General features: G+C 46.5%; 1 protein-coding gene across 3 annotated transcripts in view; it reads right to left on the bottom strand.

Annotated features, from left to right (window-relative positions):
* IL4R (interleukin 4 receptor) overlaps positions 1 to 4739 on the bottom strand; it is a 38634-nt gene extending 33895 nt beyond the window's left edge. For all 3 annotated transcript variants that reach the window (XM_061208686.1, XM_061208685.1, XM_061208687.1), the window contains exon 1: positions 4665 to 4739. The gene's annotated coding sequence lies outside the window, so the exon portion shown is untranslated. The remainder of the gene's footprint in view (positions 1 to 4664) is intronic.
* Positions 4740 to 19716: the final 14977 nt, after the last annotated feature.

Raw genomic sequence — 19716 nt, 5'->3', positions numbered from 1 at the left:
ACTTGCTTCAACTCCATCCAACCACATCAGCTTCCTTGTTGTGAGTCAAACACACCTCAGGGCCTTTGCACTTGCTGTTCCCTCTGCTGGGATCACTCTTTCCCCAGATATCCACGTGTCTTTCTATGTCAGGTCTTAGCTCAAAAGTCACCTCCACCACTAGACGGTCAGCTCCATGAGGGCCCTTGTTGCTGCATCAGTCACTGCTGTGTCCCCAGCCCCGGCACGCTTGCTGAGTTGAGTGTGAGCAGCGAGCCCCATGCTGGCACTCAAGACATGTGCGTGCCTGTCACTTTTAGCTTTGCAAACTGGCTCTGCAGGCCGCAGGCTGTTAGTCCCTTCACAGTCCTGTTGCTTAGAACACCTCCTTCCTCTCAGGAAATCTGTTCCACCAAACCCTTGAGGGCCAAGCTTCTCTTCCCCTCACCAGGACCCACCTCCTGCCTCTCTCCCTGGAGGGAGGGGGAGGGGGGACTCGGATGCCAGCCCAGATGATGAGCATCCCCAGCGAGTCGCAGCTCCCAGGCCTGCTTTGTTGAAGACTTGGATTTCTTAAGTGACGTCGAGAAGATGAGGAGGCCCAAGGGGGCCCCAAGAATGAAAATGAGTCAGTCGGAGGCAAACCCGAAACCTCAGAGGCATCACCACTTCTTGGAAAGGCGAAGATGTGTGCATTTAGACAGAACTGTGCACGCAGAGCGGGGGCAAGCAGCAGGCCCGGAAATGGGGCCAGTCGGGCGGACGAGACCTTTTCTAGCATCCTCTCTGGTTCCCTCCACCTGGCCCGCTCCTCCAGGGCCTCTGCCCCTTGTCCTTCTAAATGTCCCTCCTCAGAGAGGCTCCCCCAACTCCACCCCCACACTGCTTCCAAGCACTGTCACTATGTGACACGATACTGTAGGTGCCTGTCTTCCTGTGTGAGATCCTGGGGGCCAGGTGTTTCCGAATTCAGAATTACTCAGATTAGAGAAAGGTAATCTTGTATAAAATACCACCCATCAAAACTACCCCTGCCCCCAAGGGGCCCGAGGAGCGCCTTGTGATCAATCACATGAACATCTCTGCAGCAAGACATACGAGGCTTCACACCAAGGAGAATAAATAAAGCCTCCAAAGAGCCTCGCGTTTAGTTCATGTCAGGTCTTGCTTCCACTTGAGTGATGAGAACGCTTCCGGTTTTCAGAGCTTGTGGATTTCGAATGTTAGATAAGGAGTATAGATCTGTGTACATTTGTTTGTGTACTGCCTGTTTTCAGAACTAGAATTCGAACTCCAGGAGAGCAAGGACTTTGTCCAGTGCTCTATTAGTAGCACCTGGCACCTTGCCTGGCACACAAGTGCCCAATAAATATCCGAAGAAGAAATGAATGAGGAAGCCAGGCGCTGGATGTGAAGAAGTGACTCTGTCCTAATCGGGGAGAGAAACAGCAATCACGGAGCTGTGGGCAAGGTAACTCCAAAAATCATCTCAGGAATACTGCCCCCCGCTCCAAACACCCATTTTACTGACAAGCAAACTGAGGCTAAGAGAGGTTAAGCAACTTCCTCCAGATCCCACAGATAGGAAGAACAGCAAGCTCACATTTGAACCTGGGGCCCCTGTCTTCGAGCCTGTGACCTCCTCTCTGCCTCAGGCTCAGAGAAGCAGAATGACTTGGCTGGAAGCAAAGCAACAGGGGTTACGGCCCATCAGATGCAGGGTCCCCCGGTCTCTCTAGGACTCTCAGCCTCCACTGGGGTTCTCCCATCCACATTCTTGCAAGGGCAAATTCGTACAACATCTAGGCAAGCCGTCGGCCTCTCTTCTAGCCGAGCCAAGGGAAATCTGGTCAAACAAGACTGGCATGTCTCCACGGTCCTGAGGAATGCTCCAAAAGATGTCCCTCTTGGCCACCCCAGCAAAGTGGCACAGTGGGAAAGGACAGAGGTTGGGAAGGAAAGCAGGTTTGAATCCCTCCATCTGTCACTCTTAGATGTGCTCTTAGATGTACGACCTTAGGCAAGGCCACCACGCACATCTCTGAGTCTTGGTTTCCTCGCCTGCAAAATGGGCAGATTAAATGCCATCCAATGGGGTTCATTTATTTACTTAACAAATATATAGTGCTTACTCTACACTGGGCGCTGTTCTGTATGCTTGACACTTATGAATTCAGTTCATCATCACTACAAATGGTATAAAGTAGACACTATAATTTCACAAATGGGGAAACTGAAGTCTTGAGAACTTGGCTCCATAAGAAATGGCAAAGCCAGCATTTGAACCTGTGCGATCTGGCTCCAGAGTCCATGCTCTTAACCTCCAAGCTATATTTCTTGACAGGTAACAACAGACATGAATACTGACTGTGAATGTGTTGTGTTGGAAATTGTGCTAAGGAGCTTATAAAACATGATGTCATTAGCACTCATAGAAGATCAATTTTACAAATGTGAGGAAACGAAGCACCCAGGGGGCCTCTGTCCCTGCCCTACTCCCAGGTGCCATCAAGGGCAGTGGACATTTGATCCCAAACTCTCTCTTCCGTCCGGGGGTAGGGATGGGAGATAGGGGGATAGAGAGAAGGGGGTCCAGGAAAGGGTCTCTCTTCTCATTTCCTTGATACTTCATTTCAGCTCCTCTTCTGAATCTGAACACCAGGAAATTGTGAATGCCTTCGGGGACAGCATTCCTGCCCCTGCCTCGGCTTTCTGCAACCCTGGGCTTTTGCTGTACAAAACACATCAGTTACTGAGTCACTGCCCAGAATTTGGAAATCCTCAGGTCATCCCAGACCTGCTGGTAACTGGGTGTGTTGTAACCAGGGTGACTGGTTAGTGGTTTTCCCTCCCTGCGGCCTTCCCCCAGCCTCCCTCTAGATTTAGCTCCAGAGGTCCACGGCGGGGCCCAGGAATCTGTATCGTGATTCTTATGGTTCAGGCAAAGGTAAAATACACTGGCCTACACTCCTCCGCATGGCATTCAAGGCCTTTCACAACACGCCCCACCTTTCCATCCATCACTGGCTTTTCCCCGCTCCCTGAACGACCTCCTAGCCTTTATCCATGCTGTTCCCACTGCTCAGCATGCTGTTCCCTCTCATTCTGCACCTACCGAGCTCCTCTCCTCCTCTCCCAGGGCTGGCTCAGAGGTCCCTGCTCCACGAAGTCTGTCCCATTGACCCATGAAGGTTGATCACCCCCTACCTGTGCTTCCTCCCTTCCTCATAGCTCTCCCCAACCGCCCCCCGAGAGGGAGCTCCTTGAGGGCAAACACCAGTGCCCTGAACAGCACTCAAGCAGTGCCCAGTGAGTGCTAATGAGTGAATGAATGGCTGGGGTAGGTCACCTCCCTTTCTATACCTCAGCATCCTCATCTGTACTCATGGTGGGGCTAGCTGAGTTCAAGTGGCCTTTGTAGGACTCTGGAAACCGCTGACTGTGGGGGACACCTGGACAAACCCCTGACTGTGGGGGACACCTGGACAAAAGCAAACCTGAGCCTCAGTTTTCCCACTGGACTTAAGGATTTTAATAAAGGCACTGTTGTCCCAGCAAATGCCTGGTGCTCCTAAAAGGCCACCCATAGGGGAGGAGTTGCAGGGGGGTGGGGGTCATACTTCGCCACAGAGGGCAAAGGCTGGCATTCAAGCAGGGTAAGTGCTGGCCTGGGGGTGATGTGTGGATCCCAGCAGCAGGCACCAAGTGTGCTGGTTCCCAGACTGTCCTGATTATAAGAAACATAGAATTTGTTCAAGAGAAGAAGGAGAAGGAGGAGAAAAAGGAGAAGGAGAAGGAGAGGAAGGAGGAGGAGGAGGAGGGAGGAGAAGGAGAAGAAGAATCTAGATTCCTGTGTTTACTGAATCTGAATCTCACCAAAAAGAGCCTGAGAAGCTGCATCTTAATCGAATCCCCTGGAGAATTTGTTTATGGGGTAGTTTGACAAATATTGTTGACATGTGGAAGGCTGTGGGCTCTGGTGCCAGAATGAGTGTGTTGGAATCCTGCTCTGCACTTTCCTTGTGGGCATCACCTTGGGCAAGTCATTTAAGCTGCCTGTGCCTCAGCAGTTCTCATCAGCAAAATGGCCACAATACACACAAAGCACCGACCAGAAAGGTTATTTTGAACTTTAACTCAGAATACTTTCAGTGCTCAGGGCAGGCCCGTACAACACAAGTCCCAGCAAATGATCGCTATTATTGGGCCCATCAATATTCACATAAGGAGAGCAGAGGTCGAAAGGCCCTTGTTTCACCAGATTCCTCGATCCAAATCCTCACCGACTTCCTGTGCGCGGGGTGGGGGGTGACTGCCCAGAGAAGACGGGGGAGGTTGGTGGCCCAAGACCTGCCTCCCCCCACGCTCACGACGTTCCCAAGCCCCTCCAAGAGGCCGCCCCTCTGACGTGTCGGGGACGGGGCGAGTTTGGGGCGTGCGGGTGTCTGAGCACCAGCACTAGCCTCCCCAGGCCCGCTTCAGGTGCGCTGGGCGGAAGGGACGGAGCCGCCGCTGCCCCTCGCGCGAAGAGGAGCCGGCAGGTGAGCAATCCCCACTGGGGATCGGGAAATCCCGGGGTCCCAGCCGCCTGGAGCCCCGCCGGCGGCCCAGCGCTCTGTGGACCGCCGCCGCGTGCCCGGGCTGATCCCCCAGCCTCCCACCCGTGCGCGGGCCCCGGGTCCTACCTGCGCGCTCCGGGTCGAGTCGCCGCGCCAGCGCCGGAGCGGCAAGTGGGAGACACCCCGGGCGGCCGTCCCAGCCCTGGCTGCACCAGGAGGGGCTTTCCTAGGCCCCCTGCCAAGCCCGCCCAGCTTCCTGCGCCCCGCCCCGCTCCCCGCCCATTGGCCTGCACCGCCCCGCCCCGCCCCGCTCCGCTCACCCCGCGCTCCCCGGGGCGCCCTCCCGGCAGGGGCGCCGACGGTCACAGCTGCGTCACTGTCCCGGTCCCCTCCGTCCCCGCAGTCCGAGGGGCTGCCGATCTCTCCTGGAGGCGATCCCAGCGCCCGGGCCCCATGGCCACTGGAGGTCACACCCCAGCGGGGAGAACTCCGCAGGGCTTCCCCTAGCTCTCAGAATAAAATCCCAGCTCCGGATGGAGCCTCCGGATTTGGCACCAGCTGGTCCCACCGCCCCTGTCCCTGCCTTTCCTGCTGAGGCCCCTCTCTGCCTCTCTAGGCACAGGGGGCAGGTCCGTTAAGGGTTGGGGGGCTGGGCATCTTTAATCCTGCTCCCCTTCCCGACAGCCCAACTTCTGCTGAATGCGGATGTGTGTTCTTCTCTTCAGCAAATGTTTTCTGAGCGCCTACGATATGCCGCGCTCCGGAAAAATTTAGATAGTGAAACAACTCTTCAATCAACAGTTAGTACCATCTGGCAGACCCCTTTCTAAGGCCATGCATATATTAACTGACAACTACCCTGTGAGGGAGCTATACTACTGTCCCCCAGTTTACAGATGGGGAAACAGGCACAGAGCCTCTGAGGGGAAACTTGCTCAGAGTCATGCAGCCGCTGTGGGATTCCAACCCACGCTCCATGGACCACTAATCACTGCACACCATAAAAGCCCTGATGGAGCCCAGAAGGTAGGGAAAAACAGTAAATGAATAAAGTATTTCAAGTAACAAGAGATACCAAGAAGAGAGTAAAACAGAGAGAGACCTAACTCCTCCTGGAGGAGGAAACATTTGAGCTTCTAGCCTGAAGGGGATGGGGGCAAGACTAGTTTAGAAAGTGAGAACAGCAAGTGCAAAGGCCCTGGGGTGGGAACCAATTTAGCATGTTGGAGGAATTGCCTGAAGGCCAGGTTGGCTGGAGAGCCTTGAGGAGGGGAGAGGGGAAGAAGGTCAGGTAGGAGGTGTGCAGACCCAGGCTGGATAGTGCTGAGGTCCCCTCCTAAACATGAAATCTTCTTTTGCCCCGTCTTTGTGTCTCTGAGTTTGTGTCAAGTTTTATCTGGAGACAGTGGAAGTCTCACTTTGGGAATGTGTAGCCTGGGCTCTCTGCCCTCCTGGCCTCCCGAACTGGGCTCCCACCCTGTTTTCTGCATCTTTAAGTCATCCTTCACTCTTCCCTCACTTCCACCTGACTGACTGCGTCTGCGTACTAACCCCACTGCTTACTATGGACTCTGGGTGAAGTGGCTCGTGCACAGTGCGTGCCTCAGCTCCCACATCTGCAAAGTGGGGACGATCACAGGCCCCACCTCATAGAGTCTGAAATACGTGTGATGAGATCCATGAAAAGTTCTTGGAGCAACACCTGGCACATAGTAGGCGCTCAATAAATGTTCACTGTTGTTCTGATCAGAAGGAAGATGAGAAGCCAATTCAAAGCCTGCTTCCTCCACCTGTTTGCTTGGTTGTGAAATGGGGGTAAAAACAGCACTGAAAAGACAGGAAAGGATGGGGCAGATGTGGTTGGATGTGAAGACATTGGGGAAATCTGGAGAAAGGGAATATGGGAATTCTTTGTACTTGCCACTTTTTTGTAAGTCTGAAATTATGTCAGTATAAAGAGTTAACGACCCAACACAGCCAAAAATAAAAAAATAAAGAGTTAACGAAAATAGGGCATTGTCCTGAAGCCTTAGAAGGATAATAAATGTAAAGTTTGCCATCTCACATATAGTTGCACTATTTGGATTCCTGCCTGAGCTGTCCAAACTTTGTCAGTGGCTGCTCTGTGTCAGGCCTTGGAGGGGAGGGGTTGGAGGCCCCAAAGCAATAAAAACTCAGGCCCTCAACACAGGTGGTTGCCAAGTTTGGCCTCAGTACGAGCTCAGCTCACATTACATTACTTGTTTTTAATCCTGTCTTTCAGGTTTAAAATTTTTTTTTAAATTTTAGAACAGTTGTAGATTTTACAGAAAAATTGATAGTACAGAGAGCTCTTATATTACCCCCTCCCCTGTGCATAATTTCCCCTATTAGTAACATCTTGCATTAATACAGTACATTTGTAACAGTTAGTGAACCGGTATTTATACATTATTGTTAACTGAAGTCTGCTCTTTACATTAAGGTTAACGCTTGCTTTCTTCTGTTCTGTGGGTTTCGACAAATGCATAATGACATCTATCCACCAGTACAGCAACATAAAGAAGAGTTTCACCTTCCTGAAAATCCCCTAGGCTTCACCTCCTCCTCCTCCTCCCCCTCCCCATGAACCTTGGAAGCCACTGATCTTTTTACTGTCCCTATAGTTTTGCTTTTTCCAGAATGCCATATAGTTGGAATCTGACAGTATATAGCCTCTTAAGACTGGCTTCTTTCACTTAGTAATATGCATTTAAGGTCCCCCCATGTCTTTTCATGGCTTGATACCTCATTTCTTTTTAGCACTGAATAATATTCCATTGTCTGGCTGTACCACTGCTTATTTAGCCATTCACCTACCGAAGGACTCCTTGATTGCTTTCAGCTTTTGACAAGTATGAACAAAGCTGCTATAAACACTTGTGTGCAGGTTTTTATGTGGATATGTTTTCAACTCCTTTGGGTAAATACCGAGTGTGATTGCTAAGATCATATGGTAAGAATACATCTAGTTTTGTAAGAAACTGCCAAACTCTTCCAAAATGGCTGTGCCATTTTGCATTTCCACCAGCAGTGAATGAGTGTTCCTGTTGCTCTGCATTCCTGCCAGCACTCGGTGTTGTCAGTTTTTGGGATCTTAGCCAGTCTAGTAGATGTGTAATGGTATCTCATGGTTGTTTTCATCTGCAAGTTCCTTAAAGATATATTATGTTGAGCATATTTTCACATGCTTATTTGCCATCTGTGTATCTTCTTTTTCATCTGTCAAGATCTTTTGCCCATTTTTAAATAGGGTTGTTTGTTTTCTTAGAGTTGAGTTTTTAAAAATTCTTCGTATATTTTGGATACAAGTCCTTTATTGGACATGTGTTTTGCAAAGATTTTCTCCAAGCTTTGGCTTATCTTTTCATTCTCTTAACAGTGTTTTTTGTAAAGTGGAATTTTTGACTTTAAATGAAGTCCGACTTATTAAGTTTTTTCTTTCGTGGATCATGCTCTTGGTGTTGTTATCTAAAAACTCATTGCCAAACCTAGATCCTAGATTTTCTTCTATGTCATCTTCTAGAAGTTTTATAGTTTTGCATTGTACATTCAGGTTTATGATCCATTTTGCATTATTTTTTGTGAAAGGTAGAAGGTCTATGTATAGAATCCCTTCCTTCCTTCCTTCCTCCCTCCCTCCCTCCCTCCTCTCTCTCTCTTTCTTCCTTCCTTTCTTTCTTTCTTCCTTCCTTCCTTCCTTCCTCCCTCCCTCCCTCCCTCCCTCTCTCCCTCCCTCCCTCCTTCCCTCTCTCTCTCTCTCTTTCTTTCTTTCTTTCTTTCTTTCTTTCTTTCTTTCTTTCTTTCTGTTGTCTGCCTGTCTGTCTGTCTCTGTCTCCTCTCTCTCTCTCTCTCTCTCTCTCTCAGCTCACACTTGGGATCTTTGAGCTGACATGTGAGAAGTCCAGCTACCCTGAAGCCACAGTCCTGGAGAGAGAACATGGAGAGAACACAGAGAGATAGAGAGAAAGGCCGGAGGAGCCCCAGCTGTACGGGACTTCCCAGCCCAGGCCCAGATGTGAGCAAGCGAGCCCTCAGATGTTTCCAGCTCCCATTCCTGAGCCATCCCAGCTGACACCAAGAGGAACAGACATGAGCCGAGCCCACTGAACCCTGACCAAATTGCAAAGTCACCAGCAAAATGAATGTTGCTAATGAATGTTGTTTCAATCTGATGCCAAGTAACACAGAGACAAACCGTCCCCACTGAGCCCGGCCAGGTTGCAGATTCATGAGCTAAATAAATGCCACAAAGTTTGGGGATAGTTTGTTTTGCAGCCATTGTACCTTGACCTGCTGCAGACCTACGATACTCACCTCTCACGTTCTTCCTTGCCAACAGAACCCAGACTTCATCAGGGCAGCGGTGTACCCTCCCTGAGGCAATGGAACATGATTTGTTTCAGCCAATCGTGACAGTCCCGTTCCAGCTTTCCTAGCCTCCCTTGTCCTATGGGTGGCTGAGTGACCCAGTTCTGCCAACTAAACACACATGGAAGTCTGTATGTGGGGGAGTGCTTCTGGGGCAGTGTTAGTATTCCCGATAGAAGGGGTCTTGCGGCTGTGAACACAGGCCATCCTACCGCCAGGAGGGAAGGCCAAGACAACCGCAGTGTGGGAGTCCTGATGTCTGTGGACTATGGACGCAACTCCAGCAAGAGCCAATATCTGGAATTCTCGTAAGGTGAAAAGAATTTTCCAGACATGGGAGCCCTGACATCTTTGAACAGCTGAACCACAGCAGCTGTGGTCTACCTCCAGACACCATTTCTCCACAGGAGAAATTTTGACTTTTTGTCATTTTGCAGTTTTTAACAGAGCAGATCCAGGGGGTTTATTTCAAGAGTTGGAGCCATCTGGGGCCTCCAAGCTGGCCTGGCTCACCTGGTTTTGGCGGGTGAGGACAAAGGGATTGATAACAACCCTGAACCAAGCTCTGTGGACATAGCCAGCAGACTGTGTCAAGGGGGCTGAGGGTTGATCCCTTTTGCTACCACCCTTGGGGCAGAATGACATCCAATCAAACCTCAGGTAGCACAGGTTCAATAAACAGGCTTTCTTCTAAAAGAAAGGAATGATGATCGTGGTGATGTTGATGATGATGGTGGTGATGATGATGACAATGATGGTGCTGGTGGGGATAATCGTGGTGGTGGTGGTGGGGATGACGACGTTAATGATGATGGTGGTGATGTTGATGATGATGGTGGTGATGATGATGACAATGATGGTGCTGGTGGGGATAATCATGGTGGTGGTGGTGGGGATGATGACGTTAATGATGATGGTGGTGATGTTGATGATGATGGTGGTGATGATGATGACAATGATGGTGCTGGTGGGGATAATCGTGGTGGTGGTGGGGATGATGACGTTAATGATGATGATGGTGATGGTGATGATGATAGTGGTGGGGGTGTTGAAGTTGATGATGATGATAGGGATGATGATGATGATAAGGATGGTGGTGGTGATGGTGGTAGTGATGAGAGGATGATATTAAGAGCTGACATTTATGTAGTAGTGTGGCACTATGTACCAGACTCTGTTGTAGGCTCTTGTCATATATTAATTAATCCTTACAAAAACTCTCAGAATTAGGTACTATGATTAGGTCCATTTACAGTTGAGGAAAAGACACAGAGAGGGTAAGATACTTGCTCAAGATCACATAGCTGGTGAGTACTGAGTGAGCACACTTCCTCAGGAGAGAGAAACTCCTCTCAGGAACCTAACTGACATTAACACTGTGCTTGTTGCAATATGCATGATTTGCCATCTGGGAGGAATGTATACAGAGCTTAGTGTTTTTGGCTGAAGACCAGTACACTCCTGCCTGCTTACTTCACTGATTTCCTGGGACAAAGGAAAAAAAGTCCTGAATTATACTGTCTCCAGGGCTGCCTTCCTCCAGGCCACCACGGACTCAGCTATCAGAATTCACAAAGTTAAATCTCTCTCTCTTTTGGTTGAGAATCTCCCTGTGACTCCTCATTGCTTAATGGTTAAACCAGAGTTTCTCAACCTTGGCACTATTGACATTTTGAGCTGGATAAGTCTTTGTTGTGGGGAGGTGTTCCATGCATTGTAAGATGTTTAGCAGCATCCTTGGCCTCTACCCACTAGATTCCAGAAGCCTCCTGCCTGTTGTAGCAACCAAAATGTCTCCAGACTTTGCCAAATGCAAAGTGGGGTGGGAAGTGGTGGTGGCCCCAGGTATGGAACCACTGGGTTAAAGGAAACAGGCTTCCAACCTTTAAAAGGTAATTTGACCACAGGGCTCTCAGGGGAGCCTCCCATGAGACAGCGGGCTTCCCAAGGGTGAAGACCCAGCCTTACTTGGCTTATTTCTCTTCCCCTGAGGTTGATCTGTAGCTCAGAGCAATGAGGACTCAAGAGATAGGAGTCAAACTGAGTACAACCAGATTGTGATCGGGGTAAAAGGATACAAACAGGAAGCGTGGGGACTACCAAGGAGGGAGGCATCCGAAATGGGTCCTGAGTGCACCTCTGAAGAGGAGTGAGCTGCAGTGGAAAGTAGGGCAGCATTCTGAAGGAGACAAGAGGGAAGATGGGCATCCAGGCAGAAAAAGCAGCACGAGCAAGGGGTGGAGGTGTACAGGTATATCTCAGGGAGTGCCGGGCTGGGGCCAGCAATGCAGCTTGGGGCCATATTACAAAATATCTTGAACACCAGCCTCAGGTGATGTGGAGCGTCAAAGGATTCCAAACCAAGGCAAGAGAGGTTCAACCGTGGGTTATAGAACAATCCCTCTGGCAGTTGCATGGATGGCGAATCTGAGGGAGACACAGCTGGTGACCAGCTGGGGTGTTGCAATAATCCACATGAGAGCTGAGGCCCAGCAGAGGGTAGAGCAAGAGGCAGAAGGATTCTAGGCATGGCAAGAGGCAGTGTCTTCCTGTTTCATTGTGGATAAATTCTAATCCTTTCCAAGAGTGAAAAGGCAACTATAAAATTTCCGGCCCATAGTAAGTGATTAATAATATGAGCTTTCCCTTCTCCATCTCTGTTCCCTGGGCTGGCTGTGCTCTTCTTCCATTCCTCAGCCTGCAGAAACCACCGTCTTTTTTGAAGGCCTGACATCTCCTCAGTGGAGAAGTCTTGAGCTTCCCAGACAGGGTACCTCCTCTTTATGCCTATGGCCACCTACCCAATGTCCTTGTTTAGGAGTTTTGGGCACCTTGTGATTTTGTGCTTGTTTTCTCTATTAGACGTGAGCTCTTTGCGGGCTGTGACTCTGTCTGTCTTGTTCATTTACTCTGTGAACCAATATTTATTGAGCACCTACTATGTGCCAGGCACTGTGCTATGTACTGGGATACAGCTATCAACAACAGTCTTGTATTTCCAGCACCCACAGAGCGCCCGGTGAGTGAGTGAGTGAATGAATGAATGAAGGCGTGGACAACGGGATGGTTGAGGTGGGCGAGACCTACAGAGCTTCGGTGAGTCACCCTTGACTGCCCAGCAGGAAGTGACCAAGGAGGAGCTGAAGCCCAGACAGTTAAAGAACATGGAAACCAGCTCTCGGCACACTGGGGCTCCACATCCAATGCTTTCCTGTGATGTTTCTGTGTTCCCTGAGTGGCCTCACCTGGCGGCAGGACTACCACCTGTCAGTTGGCATGGCTCTGCCCTCTTCAGCTAGTTGGCCGAAGCTGCAGGAACTGTGGCTTTATTTGTAATGGATATTAGTGGTTTGTCACCCACACATAATTGTCCCCTTGTTGCCAGGCAACAAGCCCTGTTTGGTTTTTTTTTTAATCTTTACTGGAGTATAATTGCTTTACAATGGTGTGTTAGTTTCTGCTGTATAACAAAGTGAATCAGCTATATGTACACATATATCCCCATATCTCCTCCCTCTTGCGTCTCCCTCCCAACCTCCCTATCCCACCCCTCTAGGTGGACACAAAGCACCGAGCTGATCTCCCTGTGCTATGCAGCTGCTTCCCACTAGCTACCTATTTTACATTTGGTAGTGTATATATGTCCATGCCACTCTCTCACTTCGTCCCAGCTTGCCCTTCCCCCTCCCCGTGTCCTCAAGGCCATTCTCTACATCTGCGTCTTTATTCCTGTCCTGCCCCTAGGTTCTTTAGAACATTTTTTTTTTTTTAGATTCCATATATATGTGTTAGCATACAGAATGTGTTAGCATTCCATATATATGTGTTAGCATAGATTCCATATATATGTGTTAGCATAGATTCCATATATATGTGTTAGCATAGATTCCATATATATGTATTAGCATATATAGCATTCCATATATATGTGTTAGCATTTCTCCTTCTGACTTACTTCACTCTGTATGACAGTCTCTAGGTCCATCCACCTCACTACAAATAAATCAATTTAGTTTCTTTTTATGGCTGAGTAATATTCCATTGTATATATGTGCCACATCTTCTTTATCCACTCATCTGTTGATGGACACTTATGTTGCTTCCATGTCCTGGCTATTGTAAATAGAGCTGCAATGAACATTGTAGTACATGACTCTTTTTGAATTATGGTTTTCTCAGGGTATATGCCCAGTAGTGGGATTGCTGGGTCATATGGTAGTTCTATTTTTAGTTTTTTAAGGAACCTCCATACTGTTCTCCATAGTCAAGCCCTGTTTTAAATCTCTGGGGATCTACTCCCCTCCCCCAACTTTCCATCCATAAACCTGCATGAGCTCCATGCCCAGCCTAGGGTTGGAATGCGTGGCCCAGGCTATTCCACTGGCCACGTGGCCACAGGGCCACAAAGCTTGGCAGGCAAGCATGTGACCTAAGTACCCTAAGCTAGTCCAATCAGGGTGAACCTCAAGACTTTTTGTGGGACTGCTGGGACAAGAGCACTTATACCCTTTTGCACTGGAGCTGAGTGTGGAAAGTATGGGATTTTAACTTCATTGTTGTTGGATGCCATCTTATAACCACCAAGAGAGGGCTTTTCTGTTTATGGACACCCACAGAAAGCAGTCAAGAGATGGAGAACGAGAGAGTGAAATTAGGTACCAATGAAACTGTCAGAACTCCTGGATCCAGCCGTGCCGGAAGCTAGCCAGACCTTACCCTGGACATTTTGGTTTTTTCCTCAAGCCAGTTTGTTAGCTTTCCATTCTTAACATTTGCTGTGCTGAACTGGGTGCTCAACCTGTGTGCGGAAATATTTGTAGTGGTTAGTCTCCAGTGGAAGAGGAGGAATGTGCCATGGCAAAGCTGTCAGTAGGGTGGCACCCCACTCCTGCCCTCCAGCTGTTTTGCAAGAAGGAGTCAGTGGAGCACCAGATTCTTCGAACAAGGGACAAGCCAACATGTGCCCTGCCTTCCTAGAGTACATTTCCTAAACGGAGTGGCCTCCTGGTTCCAGACTTTACTCCTGGGTGTTCTTGCAGCATCTGCACAATCAGTGCTGTTTGTCCTTAGTGACATCTTTTACTGGTCCTTTAGTCCCATCTGTGTCTTTGGTCTTTAACTCAGCTTACCTCTGGCTGGGTCTTTTCTCTTCTCCTTCGGACACTCAGACATACCTCTTGGGAAATGTCATTTCTCCAGACTGGACTCATTTCCATTTCTTGGAAACTTGCCATGTGCCCAGTGCCACAGAATCAATTGTCCCATTTAATCTTCAAACAACACTGTGTATTCCCATTTTATAGATGAAGATGTTGAAGCTCAGAGAGATTAAGTAACTTTCCTAAGATCTCACAGCTAGCAAGTGGTAAAAATGCACAATACCCAATATCTCTCCTACTCCACAGCCTGTGCCCTTGACCACTCTGCTATACTTCCTCTCTGGGATTCTATCTGGGAGGTATATCTGTGGGCTTCTTTGCCTTGAGGGCAAGACCCAGACCAAAATGAGCCAATGACTCTCCTGACTATGACCATCTCTCCATGCACATGTGTGTTCACACCCTACACACCTGCTCCCATATCCACAGTCACAGAATTAGCGTTACTTTGGAAGATGCGGGGCCATTCTGGGACAAAGGCCACAAAGATAAGGCTATGATGTCATCCTCATAAAGACAGTTGTTTGCCTCAGCATGTCTGGAAGGAAGTTACAAGGATGAAAGGACTAGTATGGGGCATGGAGAGAAGAAAGTTGAAAGGCTAAAGTCTCAGGGCGATTGAAGGAGGTTATAAAAAATGATGGTTAAGAAATCAGAGATATACAGGACAATAAAATATGCAGGAATGGGGCCTTGGGAAAAACCAGGCTGGTTTATTTAAAACCCTGTCACCCAGAACCCTGGGGTTTATTCATTCATTCAGTGAATATTTATTGATGCCTATTATATGTCATCACATCCTGGGAGCCAGGGACTGCAAAGGTGAATAAGACATGGTCCCTGTTCCCAAGGAGCTTATGGTCAGCTGGAGGAAAGCATGACCAAGTAATTAGGGTACAATGTTATACCAGTTCTGAGAGGGAAGCATGAAAACAGAAGTTTTCTGGAAGAAGGGCCAAACTTGGAACATCTGATGGATGAGTAGGCGTTCTCCAGTTTGAGCGTGAGTGGGACGAGGTGGGGAGAGTGAGCCAGGGGAAGAAACAGAATTTGCAAAGGTATTAAGAGGAGACCAATTACTGGGGTAATTGATATGAGATCAAAAAAGCTGAGGGGACAGGGAGAGTGACAAGACAGGTAGAAAAGAAACACAGCGTTCTGGCCCAGGAGAATAGTAGGTTTTAAATCTTTTTGATTACAACCCACAGTAAGAAATGCATTTTCTATTCTGGCCCGGTACAATCACACACACACATGCACATGAACACGTGTGTGCATGCATGTGTGAAACAAAGATCAACAAAGCAATATTTCGCACTGCAACTTGCCATTCATTCTGATATGTTGTATTCTGTTCTATTTTGTTTTTCAAATGTTGGTCGGGGTGAAATAAGCTTATCACAAAATAGTACACATCGTATGATTTCATTTATCTGCAATTCTGTAACAGACACAACTAATCTAATCTACAGTGGTATAAATCAGGTCAGTGGCTGTCTGGGCTGCAGATGGGGTGGGGCAAGATTAAAAGCAAAGAAGTGAAAGAGAGCTTTCTTAGGAGACGAAAATATTCTGCATCTTGATTAGGGTGGTGCTTACATGGACACATGCATTTGTCAAAAATAAATACATAAAAATAAATGCATGGGAGGGAACTTTCCGGGGTGGTATTGGTGTTCTATATCTTGATAAGGAATTTGCATTGCACAGGTGAATGCATTTGTCAAAACTCATCAAGTGGTACACTTAAGATTTGTGTATTTCATTGTATGTACATTTTATAACAAAAGGAAAAAAATTGTGGGCAAGTAGTGAACTGTAGTTGATGATATGCATGCTGAAGTGTTAGGAGAAAGTATTCTGGTGTCGGCAACTCACTTTTTGAAATGCATCAAAAAATAAAATAGATTGGTGGATGGATAGAGGAATGGAAAGATTTACAGATATGTGATAAAGCAAATATAAAAAACTGTTAACACATGTCAAGACAGTTCAACGAGGAAAGGCCAGCCTTTTCAATAAATGGTGCTGGAATAACTGGATATTTACATACAAAAGAATGAAGTTGGAGACTTCCCTGATGGTCCAGCGCGTGAGGCTCCACTCTCCCAACGTGGGAGGCCTGGGTTAGGTCCCTGGTGGGGGAGCTGGATCCCACATGCATGCTGTGACTGGGAGTTCGCATGCCACAACTAAAAAGAGTCCAAATGCCGCAACTAAAGACTCTGAATGCCGCAAATAAGAAGTCCGCATGACTCAACTGAGGGATCCCGCATGCTGTGACGGGGATCCCGAGTGCTGCAGCTGAGACCCAGTGCAGCCTAAATAAATAAATAAATAAATAAATAAATATTTTTTTAAAAACCCAAAAAACAAAAGAATGAAGTTGGATCCTTACCTCACATCATATGCAAAAATTAACTCAAAATGGATCTAAGACCTAAATGGAAGAGTTAAACTATAAAACTCTTAGAAGAGTACATGGATGTAAATTTTCCTGACCTTGGATTAGGCAATGATTTCTGAGCTATGACACAAAAAACACAATCAACAAAAGAAAAAAGAATAAGTAAATTTGACATCATCAAATTTAAAAGCTTTGGGGCTTTAAAGGGCACCATTAAGAAAGTGAAAAGATAATCCCCAGAATTGAAGAAAATTTTTGAAAATCATATATCCGATAAGAGACTTGTATCTAGAATATGTAAACAACAACAAAAACTTGCACACAACGGCATTATGCATAATCCCCAAAAGGTGGAAACAACACAAATGTTCATCCACTAAGAGTGGATAAATAAATGTGCCATATTCATACAGGGGAATATTATTTGGGAATAAAAAGAAATGAAGTACTAATACAAGCTACAACATGGATAAACCTCGAAAACATTGTGCCAAGTGAAAGAAGCCATCTGTGAAGGATCACATGTTGTGTGATTCTATTTAGTATATACGGAAGATCCAAAATAGACAAATCTAAAGATCCAGAAAGTAGATTATGTTGCCCAGGGTTGGAGGTGGGGATGAGACAGCAGGAGACTGATGGTTAAGGAGTACAGGGTTTCTTCTTGGGGTAATGAAAAGGTTCTAAAATTGATTGTGGTGATGGTTTGCACAAATCTGTGAATATAGTAAAGCGATTAAATTATACACTTTAACTGGCTGAATTGCATGGTTTATGGATTTTATCTCAATAAAGCTGTTTAAAAATGTTAATGTAGACATAAACGAAACAACTGATAAATTGCACTTCACCAAAATTAAACACTTCTGCTCTTCAAAAGATACTACTAAGGAAATAAAGAGGCAAGCCACAGATGGTAAGAAAATATTTGCAAACTATGTATCTAATAAAGGACTTGTATCTATAACATAAAAACCTCTAAAATGCAATAAAAAACAACTCAATTCTTAAAAATGGGCAAAAGACTTGAACAGACATTTTCCCAATAAATATAGACATATAGCAAATAAACATGTGAAAAGATGCTCAGCATCATGTCATTAGGGATTTAGAAATGAAAATCACGATGAAATACCTCAACACACATACTAGAATGGCTCATATTTTTATATTAAAAATTTTTTTAATACATCATAATTCCAAGTGATAGTGAGGATTGAAATAACAGGAATTCTCACACCTTCTGGTGGGAGTGCAAAATGATATAGTCATTTGGAAAACAGTTGGGCAGTTTCTTATAAAGTAAAACATGTTCTACTATACGACCCACTTTTCCACTCTGAGGTATTTATCCTGGAGAAATGAAAACTCAGGTTCACACAGCAATCTGTCTGCAAATGTTTACTGTGACTTTATTCGTAACTGCCAAAAACTAGATGTCCCCCAGCTGGTGAATGAATAAATGAACCTCAGTACATGCATATGATGGAATGCTATTCAACAATAAAAAGGAAGAATCTTCTGATACACACAACGCTGTGGAAAAATCTCCAAAGCACTATGTGTTATGAAAGAAGCCAGACTGAAAATGCTACCTACTGTATGACTCTGTTTATATGACAAACTCGAGGGAGAGAAACTAGACCAGTGATTGCCAGGGACGGGATGGGAAGCTGGGTCACTGCAAAGGGGAAGGAGAGAATTTTTGGGATTGAAGGCACTGCTCTGAATCGTGATTGTGGTAGTAGCTGCTTGACTGTATTTGTCAAAACTCACAGAACTGTGCACTAAAGTAGGTGAATCTTACTCTAAGTAAATTATACCTTAATCTAAAATTTTAAAAAATATATATTAAAGGTAGAATCTAGATGGTGGGAATATGTGTATTCATATCTTCTTGGTATGTTTGAATAAGTTCAGAATCAGACGTCTGGCAAAAACATCAAAAAGATATTATGCGATTGATAAAAATAAATAAATGTACGCATGACCAAAACCAACAATTAATTACATAAAAAATAGTGAGTCATTTCACCCTTCATATCTTAAATAATAAATGTAATAATTAAAGCATTAGAGGTCATGACCCACTAAATTGATTTTATAAGCTACTGATGGGTCGTGACCTGTAGTTTGAAAAACACTGCTTTAGACCAGGTTAAGGCACTTAGAGTTTAGCCTGAGAGAGCCTGGGGAGATTGGGGCCTCCAGAAGTGAGCAGAGCTGGGTGGGTTCTCCACTCTGGGACCAGGGCCAGTTGGAGGTCCTGGGCAGTAGCTGGAGCCTGTGCCCAGCTCAGAGGGAAATGGCTGCCTGCTGTCCCCAGGGAACCTGGACCATGGACAGAATCCTGTCTCCTGCATCAGAGAGCCAGCTTGAGGTGACAACAGAAGGCAGTCAGCGTTCTCGAAGTCATCTGTGTGGGTGAAAACCACAAGGCTCTCATCCACCATCTGGACTGGATCGGACCTTGGATTTTCACTCGACTCTGGATGGGAAAAAGTTCTCCCATTCTGACAGAGATTAGCTTTCTCACCAGCCTCGTCACTGGGCATACAGGGTCAGGCTTAATTTAATTTATTAGTAAAATCATGTTTCCTAACTTCAAGACAGTTGTGGTCAAGGAAAAATGTATCTCTATTATATCTGATTTGTATATTGGAGTTACAGTTAATTTCAATTTGTAGAGGAGTTCATGCATAAAAAAATGTTCTTCTACTTAAAAGTGCAAGTTTGGAAACCCTCATTCAAAGTCATTTCTGCAATTTTAAGAGCTGGGCTTACCTACCCATGGTCTTGGAGCTCAAGATAAAACCCTGGTGTCTTCTTTACCAGAGTCATCACCTGAGCTCTGCGCCATTTGCCCAACGCTCAGAATATTCACAGTCCTGAAGAGGAGCAATGCCTTTCATACCTCTTTGCCTTTGCATAGATTTTTTTCCCTCTCTTGTTCCCCTGGTGAAACTCCTATTCGTCCTTCAGTACCCTGCTTCACCTGCACCTCTTCTGTGGCGATTTTTCTGGATTCTTTCTCCTACAGCAGAGGCAGTGATTCCTTTTTTGGCATTTCCATCTATCTGCGCGTGCAGCTGTAAAGTCAAGCTGGCTCTCTCTTTGGATGAACAAAATGCCGCAGGAATTTGTTGTTCCAAATAAAGTTGTCTGGTGCCAAGACCTCATGCCCCAGAGTATAACAAATTACTCTAAGTAGTTGCTTAGACTC

The sequence above is a fragment of the Eubalaena glacialis genome, chromosome 13 (genome assembly GCF_028564815.1).
Source record: "Eubalaena glacialis isolate mEubGla1 chromosome 13, mEubGla1.1.hap2.+ XY, whole genome shotgun sequence".
Taxonomy (NCBI): domain Eukaryota; kingdom Metazoa; phylum Chordata; class Mammalia; order Artiodactyla; family Balaenidae; genus Eubalaena; species Eubalaena glacialis.
This window is presented reverse-complemented; position numbering and strand designations above follow the sequence as displayed.